The following is a 21275-nucleotide window of genomic DNA, read 5'->3' as shown; positions in this document are numbered from 1 at the left end:
CAGAGAAGACTGAGAGTGCTGACTTTAATAAGTGCTCAAATGTCTGCAAGTGGATCATGAACAATGACAGAATATATAAAGCAAGTGACTACCAACTTTAAACCAAACAAAGAAGGCCTAAAAATAACCTAAATTAGTGGTAATGGGGAGGGTACAAATAAACAGTGAGTTACAGTACCCCTTACAGGAATGCTTAAATGTCCATAAAGCAGGACTACAGGTGCGTAGCATACGTATTTTGGGTGGAGGAAGGGATTGGAAGTATGGTATTGAGGGGTTGAAGGTATATATAGAATGTGGTTCCAGTATTATCACTTTTCAAATTCTTGACTTTTGGCAAATTAAAATACCACAGGCCTTGGAATGGGTTGGCTGAGTATGATAGCCAGCCTGCTGGTTTACACTACATGCAAACAAATAGTTTTACCTTAAAGGAACACTATCTCGTAGCTAAAATGGCATTTCTGCCTTGGCCCAAAGCTGAAAACATTGCCACCCACTTAGCTAATCACCTCCCTGTTTGTGACGTCAGTAATGACTATCTAAAAATCCCACCCATGACTTCAAAGTTTTTTTTTTTTTTTTTTAAAGGGGTTCAAACCTGTATTCCAGTCTTGTTTTACTTCCCTCTGGGATAAGACACTCAGTGCATGCGTTCCCTGTGACACTGCTACATACTTGTTTCTGCCTTGTTTTTGAACGAAGACAAAAATAATAAATGGGGAGTAAAGCTCCATAAACAGGGACAAATTTTAAATAATGCTTATAGAAACCTGGAAAGTTTCTAAAATATAAAGATCTGGAGTTGCCATACATTTTCTGAAGGATGTGTAGTCTGTTTAGTAAATTCAGTCCTTACTGATTAGCCACAAAAAATTCAGAGAACCACAAATTCTCTGAGGAACAGACTCAAAATGTGAGACGAAAATCTGGACAGTTGAGATGCATGTCTCGTTAACTTGCAAGAGCCAGTCTCAGTCCGTACCTGGTGAGAGTAGATGCTCTCGATCTCCATGTTGTTTTTTCTTTCCTACATTTATAAGTGTTTCTCCTGCCTATGTCAGTAGTGCAGCTACGGTGGGTGACACCACAATTAAGTGATCACAATCTTTCTTCAATGCAATAACGGCTTTTAAAAGTCGGTATTACATTTGCGGTTAATCCTGAGTTCCGTGTCTAGTCTAAACTGTAGCATCTGCTTGTTACATTGTAGCAAGCAGTTTGCTACAGTTTAAAGTAAAAAGAAAAAAGAAAGGTTCTTTAACAAATAGCAGCAGCATCCATCTCCTGATACGATTCGTTTCATTGAAATCCAGTGGTAGGTGAGTGTACAGTTTTGCCAGGCATAGATGCATACCGGTCTATGATGGTTGGTGAAAATCTCGGCTGAAGCACTAATAATGACGCATTTTAAGCATTGCTCTTAGAAACAAACAAAGTTACCATGCGTTTTTCCGAAGGATATGTAGTTGTTGGTCTTTTGGCTTTTCCTGGTTAGGGGTCGCCACAGTGGAACTCCGGTCCGCTAATGATTGGCAGTAGATTTTCACGAACACCGAGGTGCCAGCTCGACGTCCAACCTTCAACGAAGGCACGCCCATTTACGCATGTCTTTCAAACGCCCACCCAACCGCGGGGAGGACATGCAGACTCCACACAGAAGGCATTCCCCGCACTCCTGCCGACAATCGAACGGGAGAACCTCTTGCTGTGAGGCAACAATGCTACTGCTGCACCACTGCTGATGTCTGAAACTCAAATGCTTATCACTATTTAGCAAATGCGATCCTTACTAGTTTGCCACAAAAAATTTAGAAAACCACAAATTTTATGAGGAACAGAGTCAAAATGTGAGAATGAAATCTGGCCAGTTGAGAGGCATGATGCGTCAACTTGCAAGAGCCGATTTCAGTACTAGAAGCTCCTGGTCTCCAGAGATATTTTTTCCCCCATAAATGTTATGTTTCCCCTGCCTGTGTCAGTAATATAGCTAGTGTGGGTGGAGAGGGAAAAACACAATCACTTGAAAACGATGTTTCTTTAATGCAATACCAGCTTTTAAAAGCCGGTATTACATTTGCAGTTAAATGGTTTGTGGTTAAACGGTACAAAAGCACTGCACAGGCAAGCCAAGCGGGTGAGCATTATCCTGCCTGGTCAAACATTATGTTGTGAAATTAACTGATTTTATATCAGTAAGGTTTTATATTTAAATGACTCAATATATGTAATTTAACTTTCTTAGGGGTGTTTCCATTATTAATTTGTGTATGGTCAAGTGATTATTTTGAATGATTTGGCTGGTGTTTTATCATTTAAATTGATGGTAGGGTGTTAATTAATCAGTTCTGATAAAGTTCCACAATTGGGAAATAAAAGCACTTAACTTATGTTCCAATAAAGTTATTCTTTTAGTGGTACTTTGGTGTTTGCATTTTGATTGCACTTTCCAGGTGGTGGTGTTGTACGTTTGTTTTTTGGTTTGTCATTTTGGTACCTGAAACACTTTAATTTAAGGCAAAAACAGAAAACAGTCAATTCCCAGGGACAATAAGATCTGGTTTAAGGTCAAAGCCAAATAGATGTTCTCAATTGTGGTTGTATAGTCAGCCATGTACAGCATTAACGTCTGTCAACAAAGTTTACTTGTATACAAAAGGAAAAGCAATGTGAGCACACAATGTTAGAACAGTAGTCTTGAGTAGCCAACTTTATTCATGAGCAGAGAAGCTAAAATGGGATCATTAATGGCTTTTGTTTTCTTGTATACTTTTTTCTGACAGCCATATTGTGTTTTCTCATGTATGACTTTTTTCGAAATCCTCATCTCTGCTTTGTTTATGCCATACAGTACTATGTTTCCCATAATACTAATACCCATCTGTATCTATCACTTCATTATTTTGTTGAAAGAAATGAGAATCGTTAGAAAATTAACGCTCATCTCTTATTTATTCACATGAATGTGTACATGTTTAATCTTTGTGAATGACACCTTGAGAGTTCTGTGGAGTTGTTGGATCCTTATAATGTTAATTTAATGTATATTTCCAGTATTTCAGATCAGTGACTGATCCAAAATGCAATTTCTCTCTGATAAATATAAAGCAATGATGCCAAACCGAATGGTAGGAATGAGGACAAGGAAAAAAAGCATAGTAATAGTGACCTAAAGTCTTTCAACATAAACGGAGAGGTGCCCACCTCCAGATTAAGGACAGAGAGAGTGTGTGAGTGCCATAGAAAAAGAATGGAAAGCCAAGTCTGACCAGAAGGTGAAGACTTTGCAAAAGTGAACTTTCTTTATAGATTCATAGGTACTTATTAGGTGATTCATCTTTGAGTATCATAAGAAGCTTAGCCTTACTTTCCCAGGGTAGATTTTACCCACTGTATTTTGCAGATGAATTCCCCAGAGATGGGCTAAACAAGGATATGTGTGGACATTTACATGTTTCCCCTATTCATGAGGGATAAACTGAAGGTGAATGTATTGGCTACCCACCCATTCATCCAAATTACATTCAAATGAAGTAAGATAAGTATTTTGCTTTATCAGTAGTGGAAGACTGTTCCAGAGAAGTGGTATTCTCTGTGATACAAAACTATACTTCCGACATGTTGTATTTATTTTGCAAAAGAGATTGACATCCTTTGAGTGCGTGTTTATGATACCATGGGACTTGTGAATGCATAATAGGTCTGATAGAATAGTCTGTTGACATTTTATACCAAAGGCAAAGATCACCATTCAGTAATCAGTATGACACTGAAATGAGGGGAAAGGCTTTGAGATGGCCTACATAGTTTTTACGATTTAGGCCCTTGATTTTTTTTTTTTAGTGACAAAGTGTTGTGGTGGTTCCAGTTGTGGCAAGTATTTGGACAGATTCATACCAAAAGAGGCATTGCACTCAATGATCTGCCTAATGAGTACTGAGTACAGAGGGATAATTACATCCCTGGATCTGGGCTCTACCTTTAGGTATAAATTGTGTGATGTAAAAGGAGTTTCTTACAGCACTGGATACATGATCAAAGAACAGTTTGTTGTCCACATAGGTTTGCAAATCTGTAACTACAAGATCTATTTTTTAGAGGGGGGTGTTGACAATGTGATAGTTAAAGGGGGAGTCTTGCTTGCCAAAGGATACAATTATAAATTATTTGGCATTTAGTTTTAGTCCATGGTTTTGACACCAGCTACTTGTCTGTGACAGGCCATCTTGGAAGATCTTGGAGTCCTCTGGGAAGTTTATGATGACACCAAGTTTGCAGTCATCTATAAATCTGGTCAGCCACAATCCCTTAACATTAGCTTTGGCCCTCAAGAAGTAAATGTCAAAAAGAGTGGTCCAAGGATTGAACCCCCCTGGATTACACCACTAGTGACAGGTCTTTTGGAGGAAGTAGCACCACACTTCCAAACTTCCTGTATTCTATTTGTGAGCCAATTTGCTATTCATTGAGTTACAGTCACTTTAAGTAATTGTAACCATTATGGAAGAGATAGAGCCTGGGGGGGGGGGGGTCAATAGTAGCAATCATGATGCAGTGTAGTTCCCAAACCTGATGAGGGGTAGGAATGTCTAATAAGAGAGAGGGCCAAACATACAGAAATTCAGTCTATTGGGCAGAATGCTGAGAAACAATATGGAGGGACAGGAGGAACTGGCAGTAGTAGTAGAAGTATGTGAGAATAATGAGAAGGGAAATGGGAAGGGTATGTGCATGTGATACAGGAACACGACTCGTGGTGAGACGTCTAAACTATCTAAAAGAAAGAAAGGGAAGGTAAAGGAAGAACCTGTGGAGGTATAGACAGATGAGTGTCTGTATGTACATGTGTTTGTGTGTGTGTGTGTGTGTGTGTGTGTGTGTGTGTGTGTGTGTGTGCGTGTGTGCGTGAGTGCGCGCGTGTGTGGGTGTGTGCGTGTGTGTGTGTGTGTGTGTGTGTGCGTGCGTGTGCGTCTGTGTGTGTGACATAGGAATAATTTTTAGACATAAGAAATCTATTAAACGCATTAGTGTATGTAACAAAACTCTGGCTTGATTCAAACAGCTGTCAGACATACTTGTTGGATCATTAGTAAACTCTGTTGTCTCATCTTAGACACTAGGATATGATGTGCCAGAGCAGTCATATATTTAAGGTGGCATCATTATATAAGTCCATGAAGGAGCCAGGCTCCCCGGGTTTACTCAGATCATTGTCACCCCACCAGATTTAGCAAAAATAGAGTCAAAGATAGTATCCTCGATTGTATACTTATTAACAGCCACCCCCAAAAGTACAAGTCAGGTACATTACCCGATGATCTAAGTGATCACCGCCTTACCTATATTATTAGGCTCAAAGCCGAGATTCCCAACCAGCCCACCTACAAAACTATAAGAAACGTCAGGAACTTTAACCTTGACAACTTCCAAAAAGAACTCAAAGCATGTAATTGTAATGTCTTGAAACAACTCCCATTACAAGAAGCAGTTGACTACTTCAATACCAAATTTCTGGCTATCCTTAACCATCATACTCCTACCCGTACCATCCGTGTAGAAGCCACGGTTGCACCGTGGCTATTTAAAGAAACAAAAAACAAAATTAAACTAAGAAACAATGCCTGGGCCAGGTGGCATGTTACCAAAGCCCCTATGGACCAAGTAAGAAACCAGCAGCTAAGGAACCAGACCAAAAAATCTGTCATTCTAGACAAAAAAAAAAAAATCACTACGCCCTCCTACAACAAAAATATCAGCTAAAACCTCAAAAGTTCTGAGCTGGTATTAACAATCTTCTCCACCCAGGCCATTCCACCACTCCTACCCCATCAGCTGCCCTTGATAAATCCCCTAAAAACTGCAAACAGCTTCAACTCCTTCTTTACTGAAACTATCCAGTCTCTAGCTACCCATCTCACTCCACAAAACACCAGCTCTGCCACATCTAGCCCTGATCCACCCAGCACCCAACCCACCTTTACCTTTCAAACCATACCTACCAACCTGATCCGGACCTTACTCAAAGAGCTAAAATCTACTACACTAGCTGCCGACCACCTCCCAGCTGAATATCTTCAAAAAGCAGCTGATGCCATAGCACTTCCCATTTCTATTCTGATCAACAGATCCATCTTAGAAGGATCCATCCCAGCAATATGGAAAATATCACGTTATACCTCTCCATAAAGGATGAAGTTCCACAGAATTATCTAACTTTAGACCTATAGCCATTCTTTCACCACTAGCTAAAATCATGGAAAGATACATACACAAACAAATCATGCACTTTCTTATTCAAAATGGAAAGCTCGCCGACTCTCAGCACGGCTTTAGGCCATTCCACAGTACCACCACGGCTCTTCTATCTTTCTCTAATGTCATCAGTCTTCATTGTAACAACAAAAAACTATCTTCAGCACTCTTCCTAGATCTCTCAAAAGCTTTCAATACGGTCAACCATCAGCTACTGCTCAATACCCTACAAACCATCGGTTTAGACCAACACGCAATACAATGGTTTCACTCCTACCTAAACGGTAGACAGCAGGCTATCTTATGGCAGAGCAAGCTGTGATCCCAACTTCCTCTAACCCTAGGTGTCCCACAGGGGTCCATACTAGGTCCCCTTCTTTTCTCTATCTTTATCAATGATCTGCACACCACCATCCCAGGAGCCACCTGCATCCAATATGCAGATGACTCAACGCTAATATGCTCCGACTCCTCTCCTACACAACTTCTAACCCTCACCCAGACCACTTTCAGCATGGTAGAAACATAGCTAGCTAATTGCTGCCTGCTTCTAAATCCTAACAAAACCAATCTACTACTTTTCTCCCCTAACCGTAGAATTCCTCCGCCTTCCTTCAACATCAAATCTAGCAATGACACCATTATCTCACCTGACGACTATACAAAGCTTCTAGGCGTAATAATAGACAACAACCTTAAATTTGATAAACATGTCAATCACACTATAAAGTCCGTCAACAAAAAACTTGGCTCCCTGTACAGAACCAAACCTTTCCTCACCCCCCCCCCCTTGCTAGGGTAGCTATTGCAAGATCACACCTCCTCTCTACCCTTATGTATGCCTCCCATGTACTCACCAACATATCCAAAACTGATCTCAACAAATTATCAGGATGTTACAATCATATAGCCAGATTCGCTACAGGCATGGCTTTTAGGACCCATCATTGCCAGAACCTCAAAGCACTGGGATGGCTAGAGTATCCTACCCTTCTACAATTCAACCAGCTTATAGTAGCGCATAAAATACTCCATCAACCTGATAACACCCCTGCCCTCAAAAATATTCTCACTCCTCATAGTGCCCCCAGGCCATTATGCTCAGCTGATAAACTAATGATACTAACCCAAAAATCCAACAACTCTGCAGGCGACGCTATATTTGCCAACTCAACCGGTAAAATCTGGAATCTACTCCCTACTGTCGTTACCAAGGAAACCTCACTACCCCTATTTAAAGGAGAACTCAAAAAATACCTCACATCTCATTGGCTGTGCTCTTGTTCTAAACCTGACTAACAACTTCACTAATACATGTCTTGCTACTCAACCTGCTGTTTAGCCAAGTATCTATGCCTCATAGCATTTGAATGTCTAAACATTGTGAATTATGAGATCTGATTGTATTCTATGTTCACATTTTCTGATACGTCTTTTCCAATCAGATGTAAGTCGGCACATTGTGTAAATTGATATCTGCCTGTATTCTTTGTCTATATTTTTCTAAACATGTCTGCCTGAGTTTATCACTCGGTGATGTATGTACTGTCTCTTTTTTGGTATGTGGAGCTTTTCTCCCCGGGCCTCCGCTGAAAATGGACATATATCCAGTTGGACTATCCTTGTCAACAAATGTAAAATAAAATAAATAAATTAAAATAAATAGAAGCCACAGTGTCACCTCTATCTCAGAGAAAATCTGGAGGAAAAAGGTGTGGTGCAGGCCAGTGGAGGTTCTGTATTCTGAGTGTATCGCAAATGGATCTGCATGGCTTCTCCATGTGGCAGTCTTGCTGGCCAGCTTGATCCTTTTCTTTGACTGTTTCACAGATGATAAAGGTGATATGAACCCAATGTAAGAACTGCATCTGAGCTTTAACATGGCTGTTATTACACCTAACATGAGATTTGCAGGGACATTAATGGCCATATGAGTAAGGCCCGGTATGTTGAGATTATCAGAGGGCTGTGAGGAAACAGGAGCCCATAATGAGAAGCAAGTAATCACAAGAATATAACTGGCAGAAAAAACTGAATGCATGTGTTGCACAAGGACTGAATGATATTATCAGTTTTAAATGTAAATTGAAATAATGGATGTAGGGTAACATTTCTGTAGTCGGATGAAGACTTTTTACTAAAGACAAAACCATTAACTGTTGTGGCGTTGTGTGACTATTTTAACATTGTATCATTTCAGAACAGTCCATTAAGTAATCCTTGCTTGTTATAGGGGTTTTGATTTGTTTAAGTGATTGTGTTATTTCATCCTGGGCGGTTGCATCATTTTCATTTGTTTGCTTTGAATCTTTAAAAAGGCACAGAGGGAAGATGAAACTGAGTAGTGGGAAAAAATAACTATAGTTGTAACAGAATAATCTAAACTGGATACTCCTATTTTTCACCAAACATGAGTTACAAAATTACTTATTCAAAGCAAATATGGCTAAATAAGTATACCAACTACTAGTACCTAGGCTTTTCAGAAATCTAGTGATAAAATAAGCACATAATCATGCACTAGTGGAACACATAAGAGGAGCCAATTGTGGTTATGGATTCTGAACATTACTCTAACAATATGAAGGTGATGTTAAACAGTGATGGATGTTATACGAAATTAGATATTAATGAAGTGATGACCAAAATATTTAGGGTATATGACACTATTGATGATTTATTTACTAGTAAATTAATAAAGAAAGATTTTTATAAATTTCTGAAAGTCAATTATCCTTTGATCCCTATTTTGAAAGGTCTCCCTAAAGTTCATAAAGGTTTGGACAACCCCCTGATGCGACCTATAGTATCGGGTCGAGGGTGGTTGACGGAACCTTTTTCGTTATTTGTTGAACATCACTTAAGAACAGTGGTAGAGGATAACTCTAATATTCTGAAGGATAGTAAACATTTTTTACTTGATTTATATGATTATCTATCCAATAGTGAAGATGTTAATGAATACTTCTTGGTTACTTTTGACGTGAAAAGCCTATTCACAGTTATACCCAATGCTGTAGGTATAGATAGTGTTCAAAATTATTTAAGGAAGTATATTGATATGGACATTCAATTCATAGAATTACTGGCTTTGTTTTTAGAAATTATTTTAGAGAATAATGTCTTTCTTTTTGAGGATGATATGTACATACAAAATGATGGCGTAGCTATGGGCACTTCATGTGCCAATAGCTACGCCAACATTGTAATGGCAGAATGGGAAAGAGAGAGCTTGTTCCCCTCTATGTCCTTTAAACAAAATGTCACCTTTTATAAGAGGTTTGTGGATGACCTCTTTCTGGTATGGAAAGGAAATGAGACTGCATTACTAACATTTGAGAAAGACATCAATAAATTAACCAATTTTTTGTGTTTTACTATGAGTTATTCTAAGGAGTATATTTCCTTTTTAGATGTAAATGTTATGAAGCTAACAAATGGAATTATCAATACTTCAGTACATAGAAAGACGTGTTTTAGGAACACTTTACTGCACAGGAGCAGTATGCACCCTAAACACATTTTTGATAATGTTATAAAGGGTCAGATTATGAGGGCCTCAAGGCTCAACCCCACAGAGACTGGGTTTAGTGAAGAAATAGAAGGATTGAAATCCAGATTACTAGATAGATCATATAAAGAAAGAGACGTTGAGAGAACAATACAAGAAGTCCATGGCATGAGGAACACAAGGGCATGTCCATATTTTTCAAGTAGAATAAATATAGAGACTGAAGTCAGTTTAAAGGATAAGGAATCAGAATCTAATGACATTTTTGTTAGTTTACTATTATTATTCACCAGAGATGTTAATGATATTAGAACCATTATAGAAAAACATTGGCATTTGTTAGGACTAGAAGATGAAATTAGTATTTTAGTTGGTGAGAAATCTAGGTTTAGTTATAAAAATAAACCAAACCTAAAAAGAACATTGTGTCATAAAATTCGAAATGTACACCAAACATATCCCACTAACACGACCCCTTGTCGTAGCTGTAATCAGTGTGGTTTAATCAACACTGATACAACCTTTAAGTCACCAGTGTCAGGAAAAACTTTTACTTTCTTTACTGGTACTACATGCAGAACGGAGAATGTCGTCTATCTAGCCCAGTGTTATTCCTGCACAGCATTTTACATAGGTAAAACGAACAGACAGTTTAGAGAAAGGATAAGGGAACACGACTATTGCATAAGGATAGGGGATGAGCGAAATGCCCTAGCTAAACATCATAAGATAAAGGGCAGTACACACAAATTTAGTTTTTTTGTCCTACAGATTGTAAATAAAACCCTAAGGGGAGGGGACTTAGAAAATTACACCTTGGAACAAGAGACTAGATGGATCATCAGATGTAAGGCTGATTGTCCCCCTGGTCTTAATGATAAAGTAAGCCTACATCCATTTCTAAAGAAAAGGAGATTAGGAAGAGCTTTGAAATATTGAACTCTAAGACTGTTATTGTATACATGTTTTTGTGTACATGAAAAACTTTTTTGATATATATATAAAAATATTTTATTTATGGAATTTTTTATGCACATATAATTGTTTATGTACATATACAAAAATTGTTTATATACAAAGAAGTTTTAAAAAATTTTAGACAAATATAATTATATATTATATTTATATTTATATTTTTATATTATAATGAAATTTATTAGTTACTATGAGTTTGACACGCTGATATAAATGTGTGCAAAATGATTTTAACTATATTGAATGTCATTAAAGTAAAGATTTGAAGTAGGAGTTTGACACCATCTGGTGGATGAATAATGAACCACGCGTGGTTGGGTATAATATTCAAGTTCAATGAATGAAAGATTTTCAACATGAGTATTTTAAACATGAAAATACATAGTTATGTACAGTAAACATACTGAATTTAGTGATTTTAAGCATAGGAGACTGTAAATGTAATAGTGTCACAGTTCAAAATTAATTTAAATTAATTTAATTGAATTGATTGATTAAATGAACTGTTTGAATTTTAATTGATATGACTATATAAGGACTGTGCTTTTTACATGGGTTGTACAGTCTGAGGAAGCCCTTTTCAGGGTGAAAGCGCTAACTGACACAAATAAAGAACGTTCCTGGGTGTTTAATCCTATGAGTTGGAGCTATTATTTCATTACTTTATTTCATTACTTGATTTCGTTGGGTACTGAAGGTTGTGTCGCATACAAGCTGAAGCGTTCCTGCACGAGACTGGTTTGCTGAATTTAGTTACCTTACTTTTACATGAAACACTTGTTTCCTGCTGGCATATGTAAAAATCATTAATGACAGTAAAGTATTAAAGTATATAATGAAATAACTGAACTTGCACTTCCAACTGGAATATATTTTTAACCTTTTTTGCATAGTAAATCTAATTGTTCTTTGCAGCTTGGTTCAAACAAGGTTAATTTTTTCACCGCTATTACACTGTATCCCAAGTTCTTTGCAATTCAGTGATATTTTACTGCAGGGAAGTAATGATTTCTGTACCATTCCAGTATACATCCCCTCTTGATTTTGCATGTGTTCTTTGCCATCATATTCTATAAAGAACATGAAAACATGTTGGATTACCAGTCCCATCTAGGGAATAATAATATTAATAGTAGTATAATTTTACTGCTATTGTGCATTTTGTTTCATTCTGCAAACTGCTTTATAAGGCAAAATACTTTGGTCAGTGATGAGTAGTAGACAGTACTGCCACCATTGGTGTTTTCTGCCTACAAGCTATATTTCACTGTCTGAAATAGTCATTTTGGGTTTCTTTTAAGTTGCTTTGGATGTTGTCAGTGAAGACTGTGTAACTCTCCTGAGTGTTGTGCACAAGTAAAAAAAAACAGTAAAGAAAACATTATGGGAACCTGGACATGGTCTCCACAAATGCAATAGTAATGCAGCTAAATTCAATAGTAATTATTTTTAACTTATCTTTTCTTGATTGGCTATTTCCACTAGGTTAGAGGTTTTTTTTTTTTTTTGCTTTTTTTTTTTCCAGGTGAGAGAGTGGTATTTATCCAATTTGGCACAGGCATTAGACAACTTCCCCTATCTTTTTTGATAGGTGCCATGGGATATTTTACATCCACCTGATACAACCACTTCAGACCCCGGTTTAACATGTCATCTGAATGATGGCACACTCAGGAGTGCAACACCCCCCAATCCTGCATTGCATGAAGGGGGAATAGAACCCACTGCCCTTTGGTCTTCCAGAACCAAAGGTAAGGGTGCTACCTGCTGTGCCACTGACCAATTCTGTCTATTGTGACTGAATGCACCAATTCTTTTCTTCAAATTTACTTTTCATGAAATAGCTGCTTGCAATGATATACACTTGAGTTAAACAAAATGTTCATAAAAAACACACTGGCCTTGGGCAACCCCCATGATATCAGTTTGAAATAGAGACATTCATTCTTTCATTCATCAGCATATATTGCTTGACTGAATGAATTACCCTACCTACTGGCATTTGTCCTTGAATCACATAACTGAGGTTGTAATTGCTGTGGATGTATGCATGACTGTGCATCTCTTTACTCACATGTGCTAGCAGTAACCCTGCCCCTGCCAAAACTCAAGCCATATGCATTACTTTAGAAAAAAAAATTTCTTCAAAATGATACTGCTCAAGACACTTGGACAGATTTCCTATACATAAGGACACACACAACACTAAAATTTCTCCCCTTACCCAGTCCTTATTCTAACCCTAACCAGCAAACACATGCATACACGCACCAAGCATGGCCTCAAGTTGAATACAAAAAATGCATCATTATCCCCTTTGGGGTTAGTGACATTCCAACAAATTATCACATTAAAAGAATGTCTTAAGTACATAGTCAGTCATGAGGGATTTGGGAAACCAGACTGATAGCAACCTGACTTTTGACCACCATGTTGCTTCCATTGTATGGAAAGCTTTCTACACGGCCCACCTCATAAGTAAGGGTATCTCATCCAGGGACAAGGAGGTCATAACATCCCTTTATTCTTCCCTTATAAGGCCCATTACTGAGTACAATGCCCCATTTAGCATGTACTTCGCAAAGCACATGCAGCAGCTGGAGAGACCAAAGAGGTTCCTCACCAGGAGAATTGAGGGCCTCAAAAATCTGCCATACACAGATAGGCTAAAAGCCCTATCCCTTTACTCAGTTTCATACAGATTCCTCAGAAGTGACCTCTGTCTGGCATACAAGGTGATCTTGGACCCCGCATTGATGGGACTGCTGCATTTCCGCAAGTCAAGCTCCTCTCAAGTAACCTGCATGCGTGACCTCAACCTGGCCTGCGACATCAACAGGACTTGTTGACGGGACTGATTTGTGTCCCAGAGACTCCTCCATCTGTGGAATAGACTCCCTCTCCACATCAAGCAGAGTACCTCTTTACCCCTTTTTAAGTGCAACCTGGATAACTGGATGGGAAATAGAAAATACATCCCTGGGATTCCACCTGTGTCCCTGCTGGACAGGGGCATTGGGTGCTGATTTGTCTAAACATGGGCTAAACTCCTGGCTAGGCTTATAAGGGCCTCAGGGCCAATAGCCTAGTAACTTCCTATGAACCCCCAAAGCTGACCCATTTAACCACACAAAACACATTTGTAGATGCTTCCCACTCAAAATCACACATGCACAACACAAACTATCCTCTTAGCTAGCCCTTACTGTAACACTAACAAGCAAAACACATTCCTACCCCAAAACCGATCCACTTGCCTGTTTTGGAAAAAAAAAGATAACTTCTCAGCAACACTGACATTTGGAAAACTGCAAGTTCAGTAAAAACACTACACAATTCACTTGGTCAGGCAAAGAACATTTGCACACATGAAGTGCAGACATGTACAGGCACCCGTTTGTATCCTGGTAAACTAAATGCTAATAGACTGGAAATATGTAGCAGTGGACTGCCATGCTAGCAATCATCCAGACACACATCTTCATGCATTTCAAAATATTTGTATTTCTGCCCTACAGAGCTATATGTAACTAAACCCCATTTTGTGTTATTAAAATGTAGCAAAATGAGCCTTCCAGTATGTTGCTTTGGAACCATTTCTTAAAGTTTTGTGATTCAACACACACACACACACACACACACACACACACACACACACACACACACACACCCACACAAACGTGTTTGCTTCACAGGCAAGAAGTACATGGGTTTGCTTCCTTACAAAGGAAAATTAGGTAGGCATAAAATGGCCCACAATGGCAGCTTACCAATAATTGCTATTGTGCTGTCTTTGGCACCACATATACTAAAATGAGAATGACATAGAGAATATTAGCATGACCCAGAGCAAGGATGACATGAAAATTCAAGAAGCATTCCATGTTTTGGCTCCCCTTCCATGTGAAACAGAGTTCCTCTGTAACCCAATTCTAAGTGTAACTTTGACAAATGGATGTGGAATAGTTAATTTAACCCTGGTTTGGCACCTATGTCTCTAATGGACACAGACACCTGTAAATAGTTCATCTTACAGGTCCCTACTTGTAAATGTTTCATCTCACAAGCACTTGCTTACACTTATGAAGGTTACCGGCAACTGACAGAGATTTGGGATGCAATGCTAGGCTACTACATACCTATGAAGCTATATGTATACACAGATACGCGTGTGTGTGTGTGTGTGTGTGTGTGTGTGTGTGTGTGTGTGTGTGCGCATGTGTGTGTGTGTGTGTATTTATGTATCATTTGTTGATCACATTAGTCTCATTAGGCCAGTGAACTGTTTTCATGTGTGACTCAAGGTTTTATTCATACTAACCAGTAGAAATTTGACCAGGGCAGCTGTGGAAATTCCCTGCACTTCTGAGTAAGCCCAATGGAGTCTTTTACATCTACCAGTGCAACAACTGACTCAAGATGATGAGATCTTGACCCATGCTTCCGGGTGGGAGCCAGCCATTATCAGTTCAGAACACTGCCCTTTGGTCTCACCACAGCCCCAGGGTGGTCACTAAATGCATGGTGGTGGTAGCGGCTCACCTGAGACTGCTCAGATTCTGAGTGTTTCTACAGCTAGATGGCCAGATCCAAACCCCCTCATCCAAGCATCTATTCAGTCAAGTGAGGGATTACTTGCTCCAGATCCTAGAGTTCATAGGTGCTCATCTAGATATGACCAACCAGGTAGTTATGCTTCCTATAGCAAGAGTTCACACTCTCAGGTCATGAAGGTGATTTCTCTTTCCCATCCAACAGCATGGCTAGTCTTCTAAGCATTAGGGTCAATGGCAGGCACAATAACTCTGGCCCCATTAGCCAGGTATATGTGGGTCCATCAATGGACTCTATCAGTACAATGGTCTATACTTCTACATCTTCTGAGTGAAACAGTCAAGATTTCCAAAGTTTGCAAGAAGTACCTTCTTGGATGGGTATATTCAAAACTATCTCAATGTTGTCCCTTTGTTAGCCCTCAACAAGTAGCTACAGTCACCACAGATGCCTCCCAAACTGAGTGGGTGGGGGTTTTTGGGAAGGAAAGTCCAAGGTGTATCATGCCCAGAACAGGTTAATCTGCACATCAATGTCCTGGAGATGAGAGCTGTCCTACTAGCATTGCAGGCCTTTCAAGATGTTCTACCTTTGGGGATGATTGAGATATATACTGACAACAAGTCAGTAGTCTTATATACCAACAAGCATGGGATAACCAGATCTTGCCCATTATGTTGAGAAGCACTAAGAGTGTGGCAATGGGCAGTCTCTTCCGATCATTTTCTTTTGGCAATGCACATTCCATGGAAAGCTAACATGTTCGCAGGCAGACTAAGAAGGTCCATTTTAATGCCACACAAGTAGTACCTCAGTCAAACAATAGCAAAGAGATATTTTTCCACTGGGATTAGCCTTGCTACAATCTTTTTGCTCCCCCTCAGCAACAAGTGCAGCAGGTTCTCTGTCCTGAGTCCCCACGGGGAGAGTCATCGAGAGATGCTCTAGTCCATGACTGGCCCTTGGGTCTCCTATATGCTTATCCCATGTTACCATTAACTCCCAAACTGCTACAAGAAGCATTCTGGATGGAGCACAGTCATCCTCATTGCAGCCTTTTGCCTCAGAAGATCTGGTTTCCTTTCCTCTGGCATCATCTTGTTTATCCTCCTTGGATACTGGATCCATATCCAGACCTTCTATCTCACCTGACAGAGATTTGACATCCAGATGTCAATGGTCTCAAGTTAACAGCATGGTTTCTACAGTTCCAGTGATGTCAAGACAGTCCAGGCTTTCTTCTCCAGTTCGGCAGCTTCTTTTATCATCACAGAAGCTTTCCAACAGGAAAATTTACAAAAGTAAGTGGAAAAGGATTTCAATCTGGGTCCTTCAGAGAGATTTTGATCCTTACTCTGCACCAGTCTCAGCAGTTCTTTATTTTTTTTGCCTCCATTTTTAACAACGGGGTGAGTTACTCTATTTTTGAAGTTCAACTAGTGGCCATTTCAGTTTTTCATTCCAGAGAAAATCATTCTTCCCTTGCTTCCTCGATTATGCAAGGCCTTCCCCTCAAAGGTACCTTTCTACTCAGACACCCAGGTGGAGATCCTGCCACTTCCTGGGAGCTGGCTGTTCTCTTACACGCTCTTAACCAGCCTCCCTTTAAACCTTCTGCTAAGATTGATCTCAAGTTTCTATCTTGGAAAACAATTTTTATGGTTGCTCTTACCTCATCTGGATGAGTATCTGAAATCAAAGTCCTCTCTGCAAGATCTCTACAACTGGTCTTTCATAAACATAGAGTCTCTAAACACAAACCCTTCCTTTCTATCCAAAGTAGTTTCCAAATCCAACTTGTCAGGTCATCAAAAAAACCAAACGATACAGAAAGCACAAAAGTAAGTAAACTGACAACACACCAAACAGCCGATACTTAATCCAGCAAAATTTTCTTTTATTTCTTTTCCAAAAGACCTGGTACCTCGGCAATTCGCCTTGTGTTGTCAGGTCATCAGTTTACTTGTGTTCTTCCCTAACTTCTCAAACAAATGCGAATATATACTTCATCTTCTGGTGGTACATAGGCAGTTGAGGTTTTATTTAAACAGTACACAAAATATCAGAAAATCTGATCAACTGTTTGCCTCTTTTTCCAAAAATAAATTCAGTAAAGCAGTTTCTAAGATGACTCTAGCCAAATAGTTAACTGACTGTATATCCTTTGTCTCTAAAGAAAGAGGTTTAGCTTTACCAAAGCTCCTCAAAGCATATTCCACAAGGCTAGCCTTCTAGTCAAGAGCTTTCATAGATATTTGTGCAGCTCCCACTTGGTCCAATGCTCATACCTTTATTATTCATTACAAATTAGACATACTGTCTAGAAATATGGCAGCATTTGGTGCCTCTGTATTCCAGAATATCCTTCCATGAGGACCACCCAAAGTTCATTTATCTAGGAACTCTGTCCCATCAGTTGAGGAATGAATGAAAATGACTTCAGATAAAACAGTAATGTAATCACCATAATGATGCACCGGTGTTGTCTATTTTTATTCTCCCTCAACTCTCCACCATCCAACCCCCTTCTGTCTATCCTAATGTGGCCTAATGAATTTTTTGGGAACTCATCTGTTCCCTGCTTTAAGCTCCAGCCTTTCTGTATGCCTTTATCTTGTTTCCTTTAGTACTACAATGTTTTATATATATATATATATATATATATATATATATATATATATTATATACATGTATCACTGTGGGGCAGCAGCAAACTCGATGTAAGGTAAATCAGGACAGTGGGGCATTATAGGTAAAGGGAGGAGCTCAAGAGCTGGAGCCATGAATCTGGTGAAAGCAACAGAGTTGGATACGGTATCAGATTTGAGCCCAATCAGTTAAGGAAGAATAAAAATGGACAACACAGATGCATTCTTATGTTGAGTACATAACTTTTGTTTTTCAGAGAAATGGGTCCTGAAGGTGATCCATCTAGGCTACAGATGGCAATAAGATGAACTTCCTCCTTCTCAGGAAATTCCTCCTCATCCACCAGACCAAGCTTCTCTATTTCCAGCTGTTTTAAATGACATGCTTACTCGGGGGTAATAGAAGCTGTTTCTCTTTGCGATCTGGGGAAAGTTTTTTTTACTGAAGGATGTTTCTTCTGCCAAAGAAAGAAAACTACTGGAGATCAGTTCTGTTTATTTCCTAAACCTGTTTGTGATAGCGCCCAAATTCAACATGTTATCACTTCAAAACCAGTTAAACTTCATAAGATTCATATGTTCATAGGTGTGTACTACACTAATGACCACTAGGGACTTTTTAAGCCTAGCCATGCATCCCAAATCTCTGACACATTTTACTACCCTTGATAAATGTAAGCAGGGGCTTGGAAAATGAAACATTTACAAGCAGGGACCTGGGAGATGAGCCATTTACAGGTTGTCTGTGCCCATTAGGATACTGATACCCATCCAATTGTCAAGGTTTCTCTTGAATTGGGTTAAGAACTCAACTTCACCTGGATGAGTGCCTCTTCCAGGGAAGGCATGGTCTGAGGGATACATACCTCTCTCTCCAGCAGGTCCTGTTTATATCACAAGCAATGTTTAAGTCTTTAGAATGGGTAATTCCAGTGCTGTTTGTTTTGCAGATACACAAAAGGTCAATCACTGTGGAGTCCAACAATGACTAGTCCTCCAGGCATTGATCTCTTCTCAATAGCTTGTAGGAGACAGAATACAGAGATAGGGCTTTGAGGTGATCTGCATAAAGCATGTTAGTTATGCCTTGTATTATTTTGGTGAAGAACCTCTTTGAATGTTCCAGTAATTGGATGTGCCTCATTAGGTACATACCAAAGGGGGCAATGTACTCAATGACAGGTCTGATGAATGCTGAATACATTTGAGCATTGACTTCCTTGGACCTAGATGTCATTCCTTTGTTTATAAGTTACCAATGTAGAATGATTCTTCCTCATTTGAGGTTTAGAGTAACATTAGATTTAAAGATGCATACCTTCACATTTCTATTCATCAGAAGTGTTTCTTAAGGTTGTGCATGTCTGGATCACATTAATCAGTTCTCTCCCTTATCTTTTGGGCTATCCACTGTTCCAATAATGTCTAGCCCCAGTAATACCTCACTGCTGGCTACACTGTATCCACATATTTCCATATTTAGATGTCTTGCTTATCTTTGTAGATTCTTTTTCAAAGTTTCAGGAAGCTCTGTCACTTGGGTAATAGATCACCTTTACAGGCTGGAATTTCACTAGAATATTCCAAAGTCTTTTCTGATTCCTTCACACAAGATTGTGTTTCTGGGGTGCCAGTTAGATATCTCAGTACAAAGAGCTTTTCTTCCCCAGAAAAATAATAGATCTGTATTTAGATCTATTCTAGGGTTTTTTTCACTCAGACTACATTCTTAGCTAGGGAACACCTCAGAAATTTTCGTCTCTTCCATGATACTCATATACCTCTTGCAAGACTCCACACGAGAAAGATACAATGCTGTCTCAAATCTTGTTGATCACAGAATCAAACTACTGTTTTCTCAAATTCCAGTTCTGGGAGTTGTAAAAAGAGAAAGCAGATGGTGGGGACTTCAAATTTTGCAGAATTCAGGTCTCCCATTCTCCCCACCTGCTCTAAAACAGTCAGTCACAACAGATGCCTCAGACTTTGCTTGGAGAGCAGTGTCAATGGAGATAACAGTGCAAGGTCTGTGGGGCAAAAACAGACAGCCCAAAACATACAAACATGAAAGTGATGCTAGCTGTTATAAAGGTTCTCAACTCTTTGAATTACCTGTGGGCTCCAGTACTGTTTATGTCTTTACAGACAATACCACAGTGATGCTGTGCATAAATAAGCAGTGGTGAACAAGATCTCATCCCCTTTGCAGGCTAACCACATTAGCACTGAATACAGCTTTACACAATCTCACTCTCTAGGCATCATACATGCCCTCAGAGCAAAACTGTATGTTAAACAAGCATAGCAGGACCAAAGCAGACTGGTGTGAATGGAAGCGGAATCAGATCAAGGGGCCTTCCAGGAATTAATCCATCTGTGGGGAACACCTCAGGTAGACCTTTCTGCCCCCTCTCTGAACAACCAACTGACAAATTTCTGTTCCAGCACTTCATGCAAGAAGGCCTGGAAGACAGATGCCTTTTCTTTTCCAGGGACAATAATGCTCCCGTATGCTTTTCCACTTGTTCTACAAATATCCAGGGTACTTCTGAAGATTCAGAACAACTCTCAAAAAATAATTTGATAACTCCTTTCTAGCACAGACAGTGGTGGTTCATGGCCAAGGGACATTAACTCAGGCTTCCTCAGATAATGGATTTACTCACACAAGACAAAGGATGTTTGTGATGCATCCTGACCTCAGACAACTGCAATTAACTGCATGGATGATAGGGTCTTAGTATATTTTAGGTACTTGCCTTCTGAGGATGTTCATCATGTACTAATGTTGGCCAGAAAGCCTGCTGTTAGAAAAGCATATATTAGCAAATGGAAAAGCTTTTCTAGTTGATGACAGCAAAATAATATGCATGCATTCAATGCTAGTGGTTCCCTCTTTTTACAAAATTTAAGAGTTACCATCCTATGGCCTGTCTTACTGCTTATCAAGGTTTGTCTCTCATCCATTTTAACATATCTGCCCACAGAGCCCCTCTGTCAATGGAGCTTCAATTCATGTCAAAATATTTTTGAAAGGGGTTCTACTTAAGAGGCCTCCCAGAAAATATGTGGCTTCTCCTTGTATCTTACCTTTGTGTTAGTGAAGCTAACATTTGTTCCATTTGAACCAGTTCATCTGGCTGATTTGAGGTTCTTAACATGCAGTTTTACTGGTTGCTCTGAAATCTGCAAGAAGAGTATCAGAGATGCAAGCTCTTGTGATGTGTCAACCTTATTTATCTCTTCTTTCACAGAGATAGGGTTTCTTTGAGAACTAGTCCAGCTTTATGCTTAAAGTGCTATCTGGGTTTACCTTTAGCCAATCTATCCATCCT

At 39.3% G+C, this 21275-nt stretch overlaps 1 protein-coding gene and 1 non-coding gene across 4 annotated transcripts in view; one reads left to right on the top strand and one right to left on the bottom strand.

Moving 5' to 3' along the window:
- Window positions 1-21275, bottom strand: part of SH3GL2 (SH3 domain containing GRB2 like 2, endophilin A1) — a 2269193-nt gene that overhangs the window by 140061 nt on the left and 2107857 nt on the right. The window lies entirely within an intron of this gene.
- LOC122793828 lies at window positions 14523-14628 on the top strand. The gene has a single exon (XR_006363556.1). It is a non-coding gene; the product is annotated as a U6 spliceosomal RNA (small nuclear RNA).

This window comes from Protopterus annectens, chromosome 2.part0, assembly GCF_019279795.1.
Source record: "Protopterus annectens isolate FY-2018-M chromosome 2.part0, PAN1.0, whole genome shotgun sequence".
NCBI classification, from domain to species: domain Eukaryota; kingdom Metazoa; phylum Chordata; order Ceratodontiformes; family Protopteridae; genus Protopterus; species Protopterus annectens.
Note: the sequence above shows the minus strand (reverse complement) of the source record. Positions and strands in the feature narration are given on the sequence as shown.